We start from the raw sequence: 19,608 nt of genomic DNA on the forward strand, positions 1-19,608 counted from the left end.
TTTATTTTACGGATAGCTCCCACTATTTCACTATCATGAATAGTTCTCTGGAACCTTCAAAGAATGAGTAATAACTTCTTACTTTCTTATGTTGGAGGATCCACCTTTTGGTGGCAACCACAAAGACAATAAGCATATATTACACACTCAAATCTGGCTCGGATACCAATTGTTGCGGAAGACAGCTATCGGATAGAGCAAAATCGCAACTAATAATTTGAGAAAATAAAATTGAAGATAAAAGAGACACAAAATTTACGTGAAAAACCCTTAAATAATATAGGGTAAAAACCACGGGCAACAGTAGAAGAATTTCACTATGAGAAAATAGGAATTACAACTTCTCTCGATCTACCAAGAAGAAAACAATGATAATTATCTCTTGATAAAAATGAGAAAACAACTCTCAAGAAACTCTCTAAATTCTCTCTAGTATTGGAAGAAAGCTAGAATGCTTTGAGATGATTTTGAAGCAAAATGAGCTAGGGTATTTATAGTTGAAGATTAAACACTAATTTGTAAATACCCTAAATTTTAGTGACTAAAAATGATTTACCATTTTCCAAAAATTCAACATACCTTCAAGACTGCAATATCCAAATAATAATTCCATTTTGTGATCACAATTATCATAACAGTTGACATACATAGTTCTCATACTTCATCTGATTCTACAATACTAACATTCCTAAATAATCAATCGGTAGATGCCAAAAATCAATTCCCTAATTATTAAAAAGAAAGTTAAAAAAACTAAATTTCAGTTTCTACTGCTTATTCTGGAGGGTGATTCCAAGCTCACCTGTAACAATAACTTTAGTCGCCATATCAAGGAACATGCCATGTTCAACCACACCAACATCCTCAAAATAGCACCACTTGTAACATGCAAATCCCACCTCAATAGGCAGAGCCAAACCGTTGCCTCCCAACTACTCAACCAACTTGGATTCATCGACGATGCAAACAAATTTCTTGCAAGCTCCTTCCACCATTTTCTCTCTTAAAGAGACCGACCTCTGCCTTTGACGAGATTAAGATGAGGGTCGACTTCATCAGCACCGTCGATCGCCAAATCGATGGTGGGGTGGCTGTCGAGATTCAAGAGTGGGATGCGTAAAGAACTGCCTTGCTCTTACGTCTTTATCGAGGTGGGGATTCCTATGATGTTGTTGAACTTGCCTTGATGAAGTAACTCATCGATTCGGTCCGCCGCGTGCTTAGCCGTCGAATCTGTGCCTACACCCAGAACCATGCCTGATACGACAAACTCGATGGCTTTGTAAGCGGCCATCTTTTTCAACTGACATAAGCACCCAAAGTATACAAATAAAGTGCAAAACAATTAATCTGTTGGGACATATGCATGTATGTGAAGAATCATAACTTCATAAAACAAGGTTTTTAAATATATACACACTCATACAATGCACCAGATTTTGAAAGAAGCATGTATGTTGAGTATTTATAAAAACAAGATATATCATCTAAAAGTTTCAAGATGTATTGTCAAATTAACATAAGACAAACTTAAGAAAACATGGGAAACAAAAATAAAATAGTTAAACATAATATAAGTCTCCAGAAATGTGAGGAGTCGCCACCAATCATTTAAGATGATATTGGAACACCGTAAAAATGGGTGATTTTAATAAAATATTTTATTTTAATAAAATATCGAGTTTTTGGGTCTGCGAAAAACCAGAAATCAAGTTCGGGAGTCGGTTACGCGTGGGGAATGATTAGCACCCCACAAGCGCCCAAAAATTGGTACCTAGTTGATTACCATATATTTAAAATCGGAAGTTTTGAGTTCAATTTTATTTAATTTAAAAATCATTAAGGATGCAAAGTTGAAAAAGGTATTCGTTTATTAATACCGATAACATTCACTCCCGAGCGTAAATGCGAAAGATCAACTATTGTGCCTAATAACAAAATATTGCCTCAATTTTAGAAAACATGTGCGATTTTGAAAAGGATGTCGACTTATTTAGAGAATCACCAGTAGTCACCCCCTGAGCATAATCGCGAGAGATACTATTAATTCCTTAAATGAGTGAACAATGCCTTAAAGTTAAAATAAAATGCAATCAACAAAATTTTATTCAACCCTAATTAATTTAAAGTAAAATTAAGGTTTTTTTCTAACTTAAGATGTCAAATTATGAGAATTAAGGAACCTAGAGGCTCAAATCTAAAAATGTAGGCTCTATATTAATCCATATAATTAGATTTTATTACAATTAGGTCCTTATTATTTAAGTCTTTAGAGCTTGATATTTTAGACCTTGATCCTTTTAATTTTCGAACATCAATTAGATTTTTAATATTGACATAATTAAATAAGTTAATATAGCTTTCATTTAGTTTAAATTTAAAACCAATCTCTTAATTTAGGGGATAATTGGAGTCGACCCTCGCGTAAACGCTCGAGGGACTATCTCGATTATTCGATTCAATAATTGGGGAAAGACCGATATCAACTAACATGATGTAAGAATTGGGGATGAGTTGCGGAAGAAAGAAGAAGAAAAAGAAAAAGAGAGATGCAGGAAACTAGGGATGAGTTCGGAAAGAGGAGGAGGAGGGAGAATTAGAAGAAGAAGAGACATGTGGTTTTTTTTTTTTAATTATCACTTAATACTTCGTTAAAGGATTAACAGGATTAACGGTTGAGAAACTAAAATCGAATGAATCAATACCATAAAGAACCAATGTACTTAATTTTTAAATTGATAATCATAATCAATCAAACCCAAAACAAGTATAACTATTGTATAATTTATTTTATTAATTGTAATGATCGAGGTATCGATGTTTTCTAGGTGACGGGTTGAATAGTTTAAACCTAAAACATTATTGTTAACGTAGTAGCTACTATCATTTTATATTTTCAATATAAAAATAAATAAATTTATCTATTTTTAAATATATGAAATCAAATTAAAATTTTCACAAACAAAATTTTAGGTATGAAATAATACAAAACCTAATTTTATGTAGTAAGGAATATATATATATATATATATATACATTGAATTACCAACCATTTATTAGAAGTAAGATTTATATGGTACACCTCATAACCTAACACTAGAAAACAAAATCACTGAACATCAGTAATCGGAACCAAGCACCTTTATAAAGAACTAAATTAAACTCTATACTAAATGAACAAATATCGGCTTTCAGACTTCCCGCACGCAACAAAGATCAGTCAAACCCAACGACTTCTCAGTAGCTAGGATATGGGATGCCATGTTTGCACTTCTTGGAACGAATTGATACGTACAAGAACGAAAACTTTCTGCTCTGCCTTTTGCTTCCATGATTAAAACACTAACGACAGATGAATCTTCTTTGCTTTTAATTTTTCAATGATGGTTTTGGAATCACCTTCGACGACAATCTCGGAGAAACTCGGAGAAACCCAGATCTGCGCTAATGAAATTGCATGTACGGTTGTTGTGGCTTCAGCCATGAAAGCAGAGGTAATCCTCAAAACACTCATTATACTAGCTCCCATTAATCCATGTTGTCTATGGTTACACATGTCCATGCATGTTTCGATTTGCGCAAAACTGGCGTCAAAGTTTACTTTCACCATTCGGGACATAGGCGCTTGCCATCTTGTGAGAGTGGACAGCGGTGGTCCTCTTATGTTGTATTTGCCTTGCGGAGTCAATACATGCGTTCGGATGAGAGTAAGTACCTCCTCTTTTCTCATTAATTTTCCTTGGTGGTTACTGTATGTTACGCGAATACCATAGAACCTAAATCAATACTAAAATTTCTGAGTGTTTCTGGTTTGGATAACAACCAATCTAGCCATACTAATGGATCATCTGTGGGATTAAGCAGATCAGTTATAAAGAAAATCTGACCAAACAACCTGTGATAAAACAGTCATGCACCACATGTAATCTGGTTTCCACGTACATATTACTGTCTATACACCGAATCATTTATGATCCTTTTATTGTATAGACATTTAAGGGTGGGAATGAAATTGTGAATGAAACGTCATACTTGTAGTTTAATTTTACGTTAACACGCACCAACTATGTGTTTAAACACTACTGCCTTCGTTTGCGAAACATCACCCTCCTCCATAAGTAACCGATAACCACTTCGAACGTTGTACATGCCTATTTTTCCCCCACTCCAAATATTTTTATCTGATCTACAATTTCTGCTGTAAACAAATTCTGGATAAAATGTTCCTTCCAGGTCACGAACTACTATCAATCAGTTCAGACACTCTAGTAACAGAGCAATTTTGCCTAGGTTCCAATCGACAGGGTATTGTGGTTGGTAACCATATCATTCCAAATGGAGATAGAACTCCCAGATCCCACCGACCACCTAACCCTTATCCAGTGGCCCTTTAGTACTCCAAACACTCCTCCATATGTAAGATGGAGATGATCCTAGGCGAGATCTTTTGAAATCCTCTCCAGAAAAATATTTTACCTTGATAAGACATGCCACATGTGAAGTTGGATTAGACATCAAACGCCAACCTTGCTTTGCTAGGAGGGCGATGTTGAATTTTGCAAGATCACGAAAGCCAAGGTCCCCACATTTCTTTATCCAACATAATTTATTCCATACACACCAATGAATTCCCTTCTTGGCTACGGATTTCTGCCACCAGAATCTAGCCATAACACTCTCTAGGCTACACAGAGAGTCTTAGGAAGTAAAAAACATGACATGGCATATAACGGATAGCATGCAAAACAGACTTTATGTAAACCTCATTTACCACCCTGAGATAATGCTCTAACACTCCAACTCCGGATACGACTTTGTAGCTTATCAATTAGGAATGCAAAGCCCCTCTCTTATTTCGCCCAACTATGGCCGATAGTCTAAGATATCTTTCTGGATCTGCTAAAACCACAAAATTTGCTAACATTTCCATGTGTGAATTATGTAACTTCGTTTCCATAAAGAAAACTACATCAGGATTTGTCTCTCAGTATGTGCCGAGACGAGAACCGTCCGGGTATCCCCAAACCTCAAACATTCCAACTTAAAAGTTTCATTGTGGTCGGCTGGCCTGCCAGGCCTTCCAATAAATTGGAATTTTCAGCCACATTAGTATCTTTTGCAGTTGAAAGAACTGAAAAACTTCACTGTCTCTTGGCGTTTTCAACCCTAGTCAAGGATTTTCCTAATCGATTGCCACCATATTTTCATCAAGATCATCCTTCCATTACCCATCGAATAAAAAGTTTTCTGAACCCAAGACCTAGTCAGACTTTTCTGATCCACGGTACCTGGGAGCATTGAAGTCGCCGTTCTTTCTTCATCGTTTACATCTCTCAACCACGGACTATTCATGGCCTCTCAACGGCGTTGCAGAGATTTTAGTGATTCATCCCATTGAATAACCATTTCATTTTATCATGCAAACTCATAATGGGCAAAAATTTCACTATGACCCAATTTTCCACATAAGAAACAAAACAAACGGAGTTTTTCATATTAAGAACAATGTATAAACGAATGTTCCATTAAGTAACACGATTTTTTTCCGTTGAGATGTTTTTGAACATCCAACTTTACCCGTACTCTAAACAACTCTTATAACCCAGCAATATGGTCGTAGCATCGTACTCCAGGAACACGCCAATAAAGTTGCCTAACTGTTTGCTACCGACTCCGATACGTATCCCGTTGGAAACTCTTTAATAATGATCCGGAAATTAATCCAATTAAGATCAACCGTCATCGGGTACCCTCCGGGTTCGAACGATGCAAAATTAGAATGTGGGTCTAAAATACCAGGGTCCATCAGCCGCAATGCGATCCACATCCACATCGTGAAATAAACGAAATAAAAACTTGTTCTCTCCAAGGTCTGTAATAGTGATGCCTCCAATCGGGCGCCATACGTTTGCCAAAGTCACCCTCATGGCTTGAAAATTTATCGTGCTAGCTGAAATGAATCGCCCCACAAAACAATGCTCGAAAGAAATCCGTGAAGGTTTTTGGATGGAATCAGAACTAAACTCTCATCCTCTTCTTCCCCAATATGCAAACCCTCCAAATCATTCTCGATGTCGCCCATAATTTACTAGCACCTGAGCGCACAACCAACCAGCAAAACCAAACTAGAAAAATAGAAAACTGAGAAAATTCAGAAACTGCCACACAGCAAAGGGACAACTACCAAGAAAGTAGAGTAAACCCTACAGAGGATATCGTATGTAGTAAGTAATATTAAATTAAAAATTCATATAAATTTAATATTTAATCTTTTTTTCAACACAAATATTTTTATCTAAATCTATTAGCATATAGTCTCTGTATACTTGACTAAGTTTGTCACATACTAGTAATGTACATTATTTTATTCAAAATTAATATTAATAAAAAATAATATTAAATTTTGAAATCAATCTCGAATAATTTTTATATTGAAATATGTATTTTAATTAAACAATTTTAGTAACAATATATATTTAAAAATTAGTTTATGTTTTATTACTTAAAATGAAATAAGGTCCAATAAGGCCCAACCACTTGTCCAAATGACAAAGGCATAAAGTCCACATGACCTCATATGAGCCTTGTGTGAACAAACGTGGTAGGTAACATGTGGCACATTCGTTGGTATAATCCAACTTTGGAAGCATGCACACAACATGAGCAGATAACATATCTAACATATCGGGATGTCACAAATAACCAATCATAGAATCATTATTAGATTTCAGACAGGTAGATAGATCGCTCAAAAATCCTATTATAAATAGAATAAATTAGACAAATTTTCTTACATAACGAGGTTAAAAAATGTTCACATAAGGGATAAGAAAAATTATTATTTTTATATAAGATCATTATTATAGTACATCATGAAAAATAATAATTTAAAGATATCAAAATTATATAGTCTTTGAGAAAATATCGTTCAAATTATAATGTTATTAGCTTGTAGGTATGAATGTATCTTGAGAGAATACGTCGTGTCATTCATGCGTCTTTCTAAAGACACTGGTGATCAATGTGTCTTTTCCAATTCAATGTTCAGACCACCTTATTTGAAAAAAAAATAAAGTCTTATGATCATTATTTTGAGAATTCTTTTCCCACTTCATTATTTGGATGATTTCGCCGAATAAACTACTTCTAAAATTATTTAGTTATGGATTTAATAATAAATATATTAATTATAAGAAAATACAAACAATTAATTATATGTTATGAATTTTGTTTACGTGGATGTCTATCATGGATAGAACTTTATATATAGATAAGATTTTGATGTATTTTATTACAAGTTCTTTAATATTAATTAGTATTAATGTTGTATGTTGAATCTACTATCTATGTCTACAAATATAGAGGTTGAAGAAGTCTATGTATACACTTCACATTAGGAAAGCAATATAAAATTCTCTATTTTCTCATACATATTGTCTTTGTTCTTTGTTTACTTTCTTTATTTTACGACATGATGTCAACACGAATTTGCTCAAAGAATTTTAATTAAAGATCAATATATATATATAATTCGAGGTAAGTCATCTATCTCTTATTACCTCATTTTCTTTTTTTCTTAAAATTATTCGATAATTTTGCTTCTAAAAATTTCCTCTGTTAAAACGTTTTACAGTATTATGTTACCAAAGAACCAATTTTTATTTTTATTTTTAAAAGTTACACCTTCGATCAAATGAAATAAAATTTCAAAATAACACAACAAACTTTAAATTCTTAAAATTTAGGTTAAACCATATGTTTAGTACCTAAATTAATACTCTTATTTCATTTTGGTACAAAAACTTTATTTTTAAAAAATTATATTAGAACAATTAACAGAACTACTAATGTGATATTTTTTTTTTATTTTTTCAATGATAATGTGACATCACCTTATGGTGACACATCAATATCACTGTTAAGTTTTGAACGACGGAGTACCAAAATAAAACATAAACTAAACGTTATGCATGATTTTGAAAAAAAGTTGGGTAAAAAAATAAAACAAAAGTAATTTTAGGTACTAAACGTACCCTAAAATTTATTACTTTATTAGTTTATTTAGTAATTTTCTAGATAAAAAATTATAATTCTAGTTATATGTCTTGTACGTGAATCATATTTTTACTTTTCATTTCTTATTTTAGTTTTTATTATTTATTTTTACTTTACATGTGATATCTGGAAAAAATCAAAAACATATTTTATATATTAATAATAATATTTTTCATTTGATCTAATTTATTTGCTTATTTTTTATAATATATCAATTAAAAAAATTATGCGGTCAAAAGGCAAAAGATGTTTGATATCCTTTGGACTAGACTTCTCAAGTCTCAACACTAGTTAGTGTTAGATTTGGCTTGAAATTAAGTTGACAAGTTGGAAATTTCATCTTGGTTGGTGGCCAAACTTTGAACATTTTAATTTCATATTTGGTGGCTAACTTGTATACATTGGAAAATTCTTTGGTAGGTGGCCAACTTATTTTTCATGTTTGATCCCTAAAATATTAGGTTATTTATAAGTTTAGTCCTTAAAACTCAACTATAAATAGGCCTAAGTATTTCATTAGAAATCATCCCAAAACAAGTTCTCTCTTCCATTTGTTTTCTTCATTCTCTCACTTTGGGAATTCTAAAGAATTCTATTTGTTGTAATATTTTGTTGATAGTGAAGTTATCATCCAGTGTGGTGCCCGAGGAGTAGACGATATTCTCGTTGAACCTCATAAATTTGGAGTGTTCTCTCCTTTATTTTTTATTCGGTTTTCCATTGTGTTTCAATATTCAATAGTTTGACGGGTTTATCCGCTGTGCAACCTTTGATGGTTTTGATCTTGACATTTTAGGTCAATTTTGAAACTACATTCGTGTGGGAAATAACCTGATTTTCCCAACAATTGGCATCAGAGCTTCGGTTGAGGTTATCTTGGTGGTTCCGTTGCTGAAAAGATACAGTTCGTGATATTGAATATTGTTCGTTAGAATTAAAATGCCAAAATACGGATCAGTTGAGACATCAAGCTCTTAATCTGGACCGGTGATGAGGGTGATGCCAAATGCAAATTTCTCGGTGGAGTTGTTCGATGGATCCAGTCATTTTGGCATGTGGCAAGGCGATGTGTTAGATGCTTTATTCCAACAAGGTCTAGACATTGCCATTGAGGAAGAAAAACCCGAAAATATGGAGGAGAAAGAATGTGGAACAATCAATCGTTTAGCGTGCAGCACGATTCGATCTTGTCTTTCCAGGGGGCAGAAGTATGGCTACAAGAACGAGACTTCTGCAAGTAAGATGTGGAAAGCATTGGAGGAAAAATTTCTAAAGAAAAGCTCTCAGAATCGTCTCCACATGAAGAAAAGATTGTCCAGATTTGATTATCAACCAGGCACCATCATGAATGAACACATCACTACGTTCAATGAGCTAGTGGCAGACCTATTGGGCATGGATGAAACCTTCAAAGATGAAGATTTGGCCTTGATGTTGTTGTCATCTCATCCAGATGAATTTGAGCACCTTGAGACAACGTTACTTCATGGTAATGATAATGTTACCCTTAAAGATGTAACTGTTGCTTTGTATAGTTATGAGCTTAGGAAGAAAACCAAGAAGGAGAGCATGTATGAAGCAGCGAAGGCCATGGTGGCAAGAGGTCGCTCGAAAATTCAAAAGCCAAAGTAGAGAGGGAGATCAAAGTCGAAGTTCAGACTGGGAAAAGATGAATGTGCCTTTTGTCATGAGAAAGGCCATTGGAAGAAAGATTGTCCAAAGCTGAAGAAGAAAGGAAAAGCTGCTCCAAATGCATGTGTTGCAGAGCATGATGCAAATGACTCTGACATATCATTGGTTGCTTCATCAACAACATTCCATTCAGATGAATGGATATTAGATTCGGGTTACACCTATCATATGTCCCCCAATCGGGAGTGGTTCTCCGATTTAGTAGAACTAAATGCAGGAGTTGTTTATATGGGCAATGACAATGCCTGTAAAACTTTTAGGATAGGTTCAATTCGATTGAAGAATCAAGATGGATCAACCAGAGTTCTGATTGATGTTCGGTACGTGCCCAATTTGAAGAAAAATATCATCTCATTGGGAGCCTTGGAATCCAAAGGCTCGATAGTCACTATGAGAGATGGAGTTTTAAAAGTCACATATGGTGCACTTGTGATGATGAAGGGCATCAGGAAAAATAATTTGTATTACTACCAAGGTAGTACAATTATTGGAGCAGTTGCAGCATTTTCTAGGGGTGATGATTTGGACACAACCCAGTTGTGGCATATGCGGTTGGGACATGCTGGAGAGAAATCGTTGCAAATTCTAGAAAAGAAAGGATTGTTGAAAGGTGCAAAGGTTTGCAAATTGAACTTTTGCGAGCATTGTGTTCTGGGAAAGCATAAGAGAGTGAAGTTTGGCACCACTATACATAATACAAAAGGTGTTGTGGATTATATTCACTCAGATGTATAAGGTCCTTCAAAGACATCGTCTTTGGGAGGAAACCATTATTTTGTAACTTTTGTAGATGACTTTTCCAGAAGAGTTTGGGTGTATCCGATGAAGTCTAAAGATGAAGTGCTTCGAATTTTCCTGAAATGGAAAAATATGATCGAGAACCAGACTGGTAAAAAGATCAAACGTCTTAGGACGGACAATGAAGGGGAATATAAAAGTGACCCATTCTTTGACGTTTTCCATGAGTACGATATTGTTCGACATTTCACTGTTAGAAATACACCACAATAGAATGGGGTGGCAGAGCGTATGAATCGAACACTATTGGAGAGAGTTCGATGTATGTTGTCTAATGCTGGGTTAGGCAATTCATTTTGGGCTGAGGCTGTGACATATGCTGGCCATCTCATCAATCGTCTGCAGTCCTCAGCGATAGGAGGAAAAACACAATTAGAGGTATGGTCTAGAAAACCTGCTGTAGACACTAATTTTTCATACTATTATTATTATTTTTATTATTTTTATTATTATTATCATACATTATTATTAATTATTAATTATTATTATTATTATTAAATAAATATATATTACAAATTACAATCAGACCCAGAAGGCCCAAATATCAAACCCGGAGCCCAAGAAGAGGCCTAATTCTGGCCGAACAGTGGCCCAAACACGGTGGCCCAGTTCTAGAAGCCCATATGATAATCCTAAACCCTTCTAGGGTTATAACATCTTATCCAGCCGCCATCCACCATTAGCCGTTGGATCTAGCAAGATCCAACGGTCCAGAGATATTTTCGAAATGATTTTTACAGGAAGGGAGCGAGATTTTGAAAACCACGTCATTTTTAATTATCTTCTTTGTGATTGATTTTTAATTAAAAACAATGCGATTTTAGAAAACCTCTCGTTTCAAAAATTTGGAAATTCGTTTACGATAAAAACATATGGTTCGAGGAGTCGCCACCTTTGATTAGGGTGTGATTGGGCACCCAAAAACGTTGTCATTTTAAATAAAAAATAATTTAATTAAAACAACAAATTAAGGTCTGTATTATCAAAATTCGAGTTCGGGAGTCGGTAACGCGTGGGGAAGGATTAGCACCCCCACAGCGCCCTAAATCGGTACCTAGTCGATTAATTAATGTCTTTGCAACGAATTTCACAAGTTCGAGTTTAATTTGATTTATGATCCCTTAAAACAACAAAAAATGCTAATTTTATAACATTAAAAAACAACGAGATAAGTTAAATGACAATTACCAAGCCATTAGAAAGATAAAGAATATTCGATTATTTAAATATATTGAGACCAGATCTTTAGGTCAGTTCTAACGACCTTTTCTCAAAAAATTTAAATAGCCGAACATTTCTTTTTCTTTCACTCCCAAATTTTAAAGTGAAGAATCAATTTTTTGGTGACAATGACGGGTTACACTTGTAATTTAAAACCGTTAAGAACGACTTTTCTGTAAGTTACGAAAAGCTATTATGACAGTTTTAAATTAAGAGGGTATTACCCTTAGTTTGATTATGAAATTAGGAGTCGAGTTATACATGAGGTTAACATGCAAAAATTAATTAAACAAAATGATCATTTAATTAACAAATAACATATTCAAAATTATTCTGCAATATGACATTTCCATAAAAATTATATACACATTTTATAACTAAAAATATATATATATACATAGTTATATTAATGAACAAATATGACCTAAACAAAACAAACGAAAACATAATACAACAAATTATAAATTTCAGAAAATAAATATATTTATTAAAACGAGGACTAAATAATATTAAATAAAACTTTTATAACCTAATTATAAATAAAATACGAATTAAGGTAGAAATGCTAGTATTATACCATATTAAATACTAAGAACTGAAATGAAACTATTCCTATTGCAAGGGACTAAAAACATAATAAATCCAAACACACTCATGACTAAAGTGCAACATACAAAAATATGAAGGTCAAATATCTAAACAACAAAAAATAAACAAAGCAACACTAGGACGAAAATTAAATGAACCATAAAATAAATAGACAGAATTAGAAACATGCAAAATTCAACCTAGGGACTAAAACGAAACATGCAACCATTCAGAGGTTAAAATGTCTAAAGAAACGAAACTAAGTATATTACCAATCGGGCTGAAATTAAATACGGATAAAACATGGAGTCAAAATCAGAAATACAAAAATACCGATTTAAGGACTAAAATATAACATGCAAAAACTTGAAAACCAAATGTGCAAACGAAAGAAAACACATACACTAGCATTCAGGACTAAAATCAAATGTGCATAAAAGATGAAGTCCAAATTACTAAAAACCATGACTCGATTCCATGACCAAAATGAAAATATGGGCAAAAGCGTAGTGACCTTAAAGTAATTAACCCTAAAAGCCTAATAGAAAACCTACTTTGGACTAAACCTAACCCTAATTTACCCCCTCAGCCATTCTCTCCTCTTCTCCCTCACCAAGGAGCCGCTCCTCTCATCCCCTATCTACTCTCTTCTTCATATGGTTCAACTGAGACATCGCCCTCATCATTCAACACCGCCGGCTGGCCACCACGCCTTGGTGGCCATCTTCACCCCGATAACCACCTAGACCGAGGGGGGAACCTACTAGAACCAACCCTGAACTGAGCCTAAACCCTTCTCTATTTGACCAAGACCCCAAAGACCATGGCCAAAACTCACTATCAAGATAACCTTAAGCCATCCTCTCTCGAAATCAAACAAACACTGCTCCCTCTAGACGCTCTGACTCGCGATTCGACGACAACCTGGGCTCTGACGAGGGACCAACAATGAGGTAAAATGTCTCGTCCCCCCTACTGTTTTTATTTTGTTTCTTTTTAGACTTAAGAACATACATGTAAAAAAAACAAAAGATTAATTGAGATACCTCCGATTTGAATCGTTTCTATTGATTTTGGAAAAAATGGGGAAGACCCCTGTTACACCATTTTTATGGGTTTCATAATACCCTAATTACAAAAACAGAATTTTCCCCCTCTTTGCTGTCTGTTGGTGAATGTTTTGGTTATTCACTGTTGTTCGTGATTGATGTCTCATGTCCACCGTTGTTCGTGTTCACTATGCTCTCTGTTTGTTGATTTTTTTTTTCTGTTTGATGGCTGATTTTTTTGTCACCCCCTCTTGTAATTACTAATAGTTGGTTTTATTTGTTCTTGCCTTCTCGATCCTCCTCCCCTGGCACCCTCAGAGAATAAAAACAAATATTTTGCAAGGTATGGGCTCGAGTAATGGTGAGCACGGGCGGCAGCAATGGTTGTCTCGATGGCAGCAGTGGTTGATAGACATGGGTCGATGCGCACTGTCTCGGGGCTCTGGGAGGATCGGCTGCTGGCTCGGGGACTGAGCTATTGGGTGCAATGCTGCATGGTGATGTCCTCACGTGGACAAGCATGAGCATTGGTGGCAGTAAAGTATGGGCAACGTTTAGTGGAGCAACAGTCCCGAGGGACTTCACGTGAGCAGCCACTAAATGGGTCGGGTCAGATTGTTGCAAATGGGCCCAGGTTGTAACCGGGTTGAACTTGGGCCTGCTCTTCTTTGTGGACTCGGGTCTTGTAATTATTATTGTAACTATTTGTACTTTAGTTGGACTTGTAAATGGACTTTAAACATTCAATTTTTGAATTTGGATTTCAATTTATGTCTCAATTTCCATATACGATTCTAATTCCAATCGAGCACCTAAAGCTTTCAAACCCAAAATTCCACGCTTCCTTATTTGAATTAATTCTTCATCGAGCACCAACATCTTCAAATTATTTCCCGATCATCTTTAAATGGAATTAAAATGTCTGGACAAAATTAGGGTATTACAGCTGCCCCTCTTTGCTCGTTGTTGTGCACACAAGAACGTGGCAAAGACAAAAAAATAACCTAATTTTGTCTGACCGCAACATCTATTCCTTCTTCAGTCTTCTTATTGATTTCCGCTTCCATCTCACTTGCACAAACCCTTTTAATCATTTGTTCCACTTCTTCATACCCGAGAATCTTCAATTTCCTTGCACATATGATGATCCGATGGTTTGTTCCAACACTCTTCTGAGAAAGCTTAAAATGGCTCGGACAACTTATATTGTACTTGGGCTTTTTTGTCCAATTCCATCTTCTTGCTTCAAAATTTGATAAGAGATCTGCTCCACTCCTCCTTCGGGGTAAGTGAGACTTGAAAATTTTCGGAAAACATGTCTGCTCCCTATTCTTTCAGAGAGTATAGGACTTGATTAATCTTCGATCAGCGTATTTGCTCCTTATTCTTTTCAGGGAGTATAGAATTCTATAAATCTTCAGAAAAATGGGTTCGCTCCCTATTTCTTTCAGGGAGTATAGAACTCGAGAAATCTTCAGCAAACGTGTCCGCTCCCTATTCTTTCAGGGAGTGTAGAACTCAAGAAATCTTCTGAAAACGGGTTTGCTCCCTATTATTCTGAGAAGTCTTAAAATGGCCCGGATGACTTATCACCTTGGTGCAAAACATCCTGCCCGAAGGTCTTATGGATGACCCGAAGGATTTATCATCTTGCTCGAGAGACTCACAAATGACCCGAAGGATTTAAACATCATGCTCGAAAGACTTACTGATGGCCCGAAGGACTTATAAATTGTGAAATTTTGAAATCGCATTCTTCCTTTTCAAAAATTCCATCTTCTTAAAACATCATTTTCTCATTTTCAAATTCATTTGAAAACATCCTACCCGAAGGTCTTATGGATGGCCCAAAGGATTTATCATCTTGCTCTAAAGGCTTACAGGTGACCCTAAGGATTTAAGCATCATGCTCGAAAGACTTACTGATGGCCCGAAAGACTTATAAATTGTGAAATTTTAAAAATCGCATTCTTCGTTTTCAAAAATTCCATCTTCTTAAAACATCATCATTTTTTTTTATTTTCAAATTCATGGAAAACACCCTACCCGAAGGTCTTATGGATGGCCCGAAGGACTTATCATCTTGCTCTAAAGGCTTACAGATGACCCGAAGGATTTAAGCATCATGCTCGAAAGACTTACTGATGACCCGAAGGACTTATAAATTGTCAAATTTTGAAAATCGCATTATTCATTTTCAAAAATTTCATCTTCTTAAAACATCATTTTTTTCATTTCCAAATTCATGTGAAAATATCCTACCCGAAGGTCTTATAGATGGCCCGAAGGACTTATCATCTTGCTCTAAAGGCTTACAGATGACCCGAAGGATTTAAGCATCATGCTCGAAAGACTTACTGATGGGTTTGCTTCACTATTATTCTGTGAAGGCTTAAGGTGGTGCTTCACTACTCTTCGGTGAAGGTTTAAGATTGATTTGCTTCACTCCTTCTTAGTGAAGGCTTAAGATTGATTTGCTTCACTCCTTCTTAGTGAAGGCTTAAGATTGATTTGCTTCCCTCCTTTTCGGTGAAGGCTTAAGATTGACTTTGCTCCAATCTCATGTGTGCAAGTCTCTCTTCATACACAAAAATCTTCGTTTTTCTTCTACATCTGATGGTATTCACTTCAAAGCAATGCTTCTTTTATAGATTAGACCTCTCTATTTTTTAGGGTATGCCTCTTTAAATGCAACTCCTTGCATTTGAGGCTTGAAATATTCATTTCAACTTGGGATTTTAACATCATTCATCTTCTCTTTTCAATGAAAGACCTGTCAAAATCATGTGTTTATGCATGAAACACAAATGCAATTAAATGTATCAGTGTAATGAATTTTCTTTTATGAAAATGATGTTCTCATGAATGCATAAATGTTGAATCAATCTTCTCTTGGCTCCAGAGTCGTGAGCTCGATCTTCTTCCATTTGATCATTCTTTTCCAGGGTTTGCTTTAGACACCCATGTAGCAACTCATAATTTTCAATGTGCATTTTCGACGAGCCCTCTGATCTTCTTCTATCTTCTTGCCGTCTTTATTTTCTGTCTTCATTTCAGAGAAAGTGTTTTCTCTCTCAACTTCCTGCTATGGTCAGAAATATGACTGTGCTGCCCCATTTTCGTCCTTGGCTCAATTATGCTTTAAGAGTTGTTCTTCTAGGACTCTGCCATTGTTCGATGCTCAGTTGATTTGCTTTACAAGGTAAGCTATGCTCAAATTCACGGTCTGCCCCTGACACTTCAAGTTGCGAGACTCATTCTCAATAACTTTATGGTTTGAATCTTGTTTTCTCATCATGACGTGGGTTCGGTCGTGCCCCAACATTATCTTACACTGGTACGGGCCTTCAAAATGCCCTATCACCTCAAATTGTAAGGCTCATTCTCAAGCATCCTTCTTCTTAATCTTGTCATCTCAACATGAAGTGGGTTCATTCGGGCCCAACATATCATAACTTGAATGTTCTCATTCTGGTGTCACTACGCAGTAGTGTTGTCAAATAGTTTGAGGGCTTTTCTTGATGCTACTTAAGAAGTGATCAACCCTTCTAACACAATGTCTTTCATTTTCATTCGGGTTGAGATATGTACCCTTTTCAAATATGGCAAGCATCTACTTCTTGATGGGTTATTGACAACGTCATTTGGAAATGCTAAAAGCTTTTATTCTTCATCCACTTTGATCTCTTTAGACCATCTACTTCAAGATTGTGGAATGTTTCATGTTCCGACATTGCTTATTCTTCTTCTCAAATAGAGGCACAATGAGCCTCACCAGCTTCAAAGACCTTTCACATTTGAACTGTCCTGTTTGAAAATATTTTTCTTCTTTCTCTTATTTCAAAGATCAAAGAATGAAATAATTTTATTAAATATTACCCCTTAATTCAGGTTCGCAATCAAATCAAATCATAGACATGAGTTCACAGAATATCAAAAGAATCAATAGCTCTTTAATGTTTTCAGGGTTATAGCTATTTGACAAGTGTCAAAATTGAGGGGTTAGCTCCAGGTTGGCTTCTTATCTTCTAAGGTTTCGACCACCAAAATGTCATTTCCTTCTTGGTCATTGTGAATACCACAACATGCCCTTCTTTTTGGCTTGGATTTTTAATCGGATGCGGACAAAATGACGCAACTAGTATAATCCATTACTAGACTTTCCAGAACACTTCCATTTCAGTTCTCTGAAATCTTCCATTTGTTCAAGCTTCATAGACTCCTCTAACCAAGGTAGTGCAGAAATATCGATCTAAAAATGAAATTTCTGAGTGCTCGTATGAAATTGACTATGACAAGTGTTTCTCAACTCCCTTAGTCCATCTTTACTGCAACTCCTTATTTAGATAAACTTGATTTAATTTTCCATTGTCTGGCTAGCTAAAATCAGCTTTATTGTAATTTGCCTTTATCGGGCTAGTTGAAGGGTTCATCTCATCACAAAGTCTTTGACTTGACAATCACAGTGTAGCATACACCGAATTGCCAGGTACCCGATCAAGGTCATGGTTTGAATATAATCTATTCATAAAGCCAGGGCTTTCGAGTTTCCTCTATAACCAATTGCCTTAGTGGAATATCTCAGCTTTATTATGCACCCATATATTATATATATTATATATATATATTGTTGGGTATGCAGATTCAATTTCTTAAGCTTGTCAAGAAGAATCTGTCATAGTCTAGGTGTTGTTGAAAGCCAGAAAATCTCATCGTTAGAGTTCAATTTCCAAACAACTGACCTAAACTAGATTCACCTACTCGACTATTCCATCCGTAAAGACCATAATCATCATCGAACTTTCATCAACAAAAGTGTGGTATGTTTAGTTTTGTAACATCGTACACAAAAGATGCCCCATGTTGTCCGCTCCTATGCATACCTGAATACCAAGCCTATGGTTCATTCCTTTATGATAAGAGAAGGCTATATCGGTCCCTGTAATAAAAAGGTACGGTGTTCGATTGTAACTTATGGGGATAAGGTCAAGGTCCTTATTTTATCAGGTTTCAACCTTGTCACTTTGTCAAAGACCTACAACTCATCATTATTAAAGAGCTCTTAACTCAGTTGATATTCAAATAATTTCAAGTCATAAATCCGATTCAATGTTCACCATCCTTAAAGTAACATGAATTCATTTAAATATCATTACAAAAAACTGATGAGAAAGTCCAAAAAATATGTTCAAACAAGATGTTGCAAATGAAAAAAGTTTCATGATGAACAAAATGATTTTTGCGCAGTCAGGTGCCCCACTATTCTTCTGATGCAGTTATGTTTGATTCGATCAGGTGCTACACATTGTGCTCTAGTGCCCCACTCGAGCTTGTCATCCATTGTTTCACCAATTCTTGTGTCAATGTCCCATTTTCCATAAGCATCTCTATCTCCTTCAACAATGGCCTACAATTTCCCGTAGAATGCCCCAATGCCCCCAAGTGAAAATCACAGACAACATCTGGATCATAGTTGTAAGCAGAAGGGTTTGGTTGTACTTTCACTGGCCTCGGTGTGAGGTATTAACCTTTAACCAAATGGGGATATAAATCCAAGATAGAAGTTTAGAACACTTTCAAAGTACTTTTTGATCGTGGGACCTTCTTTGGATGACTCGAGTAACCAACTGCCCCTTTTCTCTTACGGCTGTGGGAGCTATGGACGTGACATTCATTCACCTCATCAGCTCTTCGCTCTTCATTTCTTGAGCTTTTGGAAGTGACTTTCAAGTTTCCCTTATTGATTGCATCCTCAATTGACTCTCCAGCTAGCATAAGGTCCTTAAAGCCATTCGTCGAGTTTCCCAGCATTAACTCAAAGAAAGGAGCTGGGAGAGAATCGATAAACATGCATGATATTTCTTCTTCTAGCAAAGGAGGTTGAACTTGTGCTGCCACTCCTCTCCATTTTAGGGCATATTCTTTAAAGCTCTCAGTAGCTTTCATCCTCATCTTCTGAAGGTGATGACGTTTTGGGGCTAAGCCTTTAACATAGAGATATTGCCCCATAAAAGTATCAGCTAGGTTGACCCATGTCTTGATATGCTCTCTGTTCAAATGATTGTACCATACTACAGTTGGCCCAACAAGACTATCTTGGAAGAAATGAATCAGCATATTATCATCATCTAAGTACCCTTCCATCTTTCTGCAAAACATTTTCAGATGAATTAGGGGACAACTAGTGCCATCATATTTCTAAAAA

The 19,608-nt window shown here is 35.6% G+C and overlaps 1 pseudogene; it reads right to left on the minus strand.

The window, feature by feature from the left end:
- Positions 1 to 767: 767 nt before the first annotated feature.
- Positions 768 to 19,214, minus strand: LOC120184008 (annotated as a pseudogene).
- Between the last annotated feature and the right edge of the window lie 394 nt (positions 19,215 to 19,608).

The sequence above is a fragment of the Hibiscus syriacus genome, unplaced genomic scaffold (assembly GCF_006381635.1).
Source record: "Hibiscus syriacus cultivar Baekdansim isolate YM2019G1 unplaced genomic scaffold, ASM638163v2 tig00003725_pilon, whole genome shotgun sequence".
In the NCBI taxonomy this organism is placed as follows: domain Eukaryota; kingdom Viridiplantae; phylum Streptophyta; class Magnoliopsida; order Malvales; family Malvaceae; genus Hibiscus; species Hibiscus syriacus.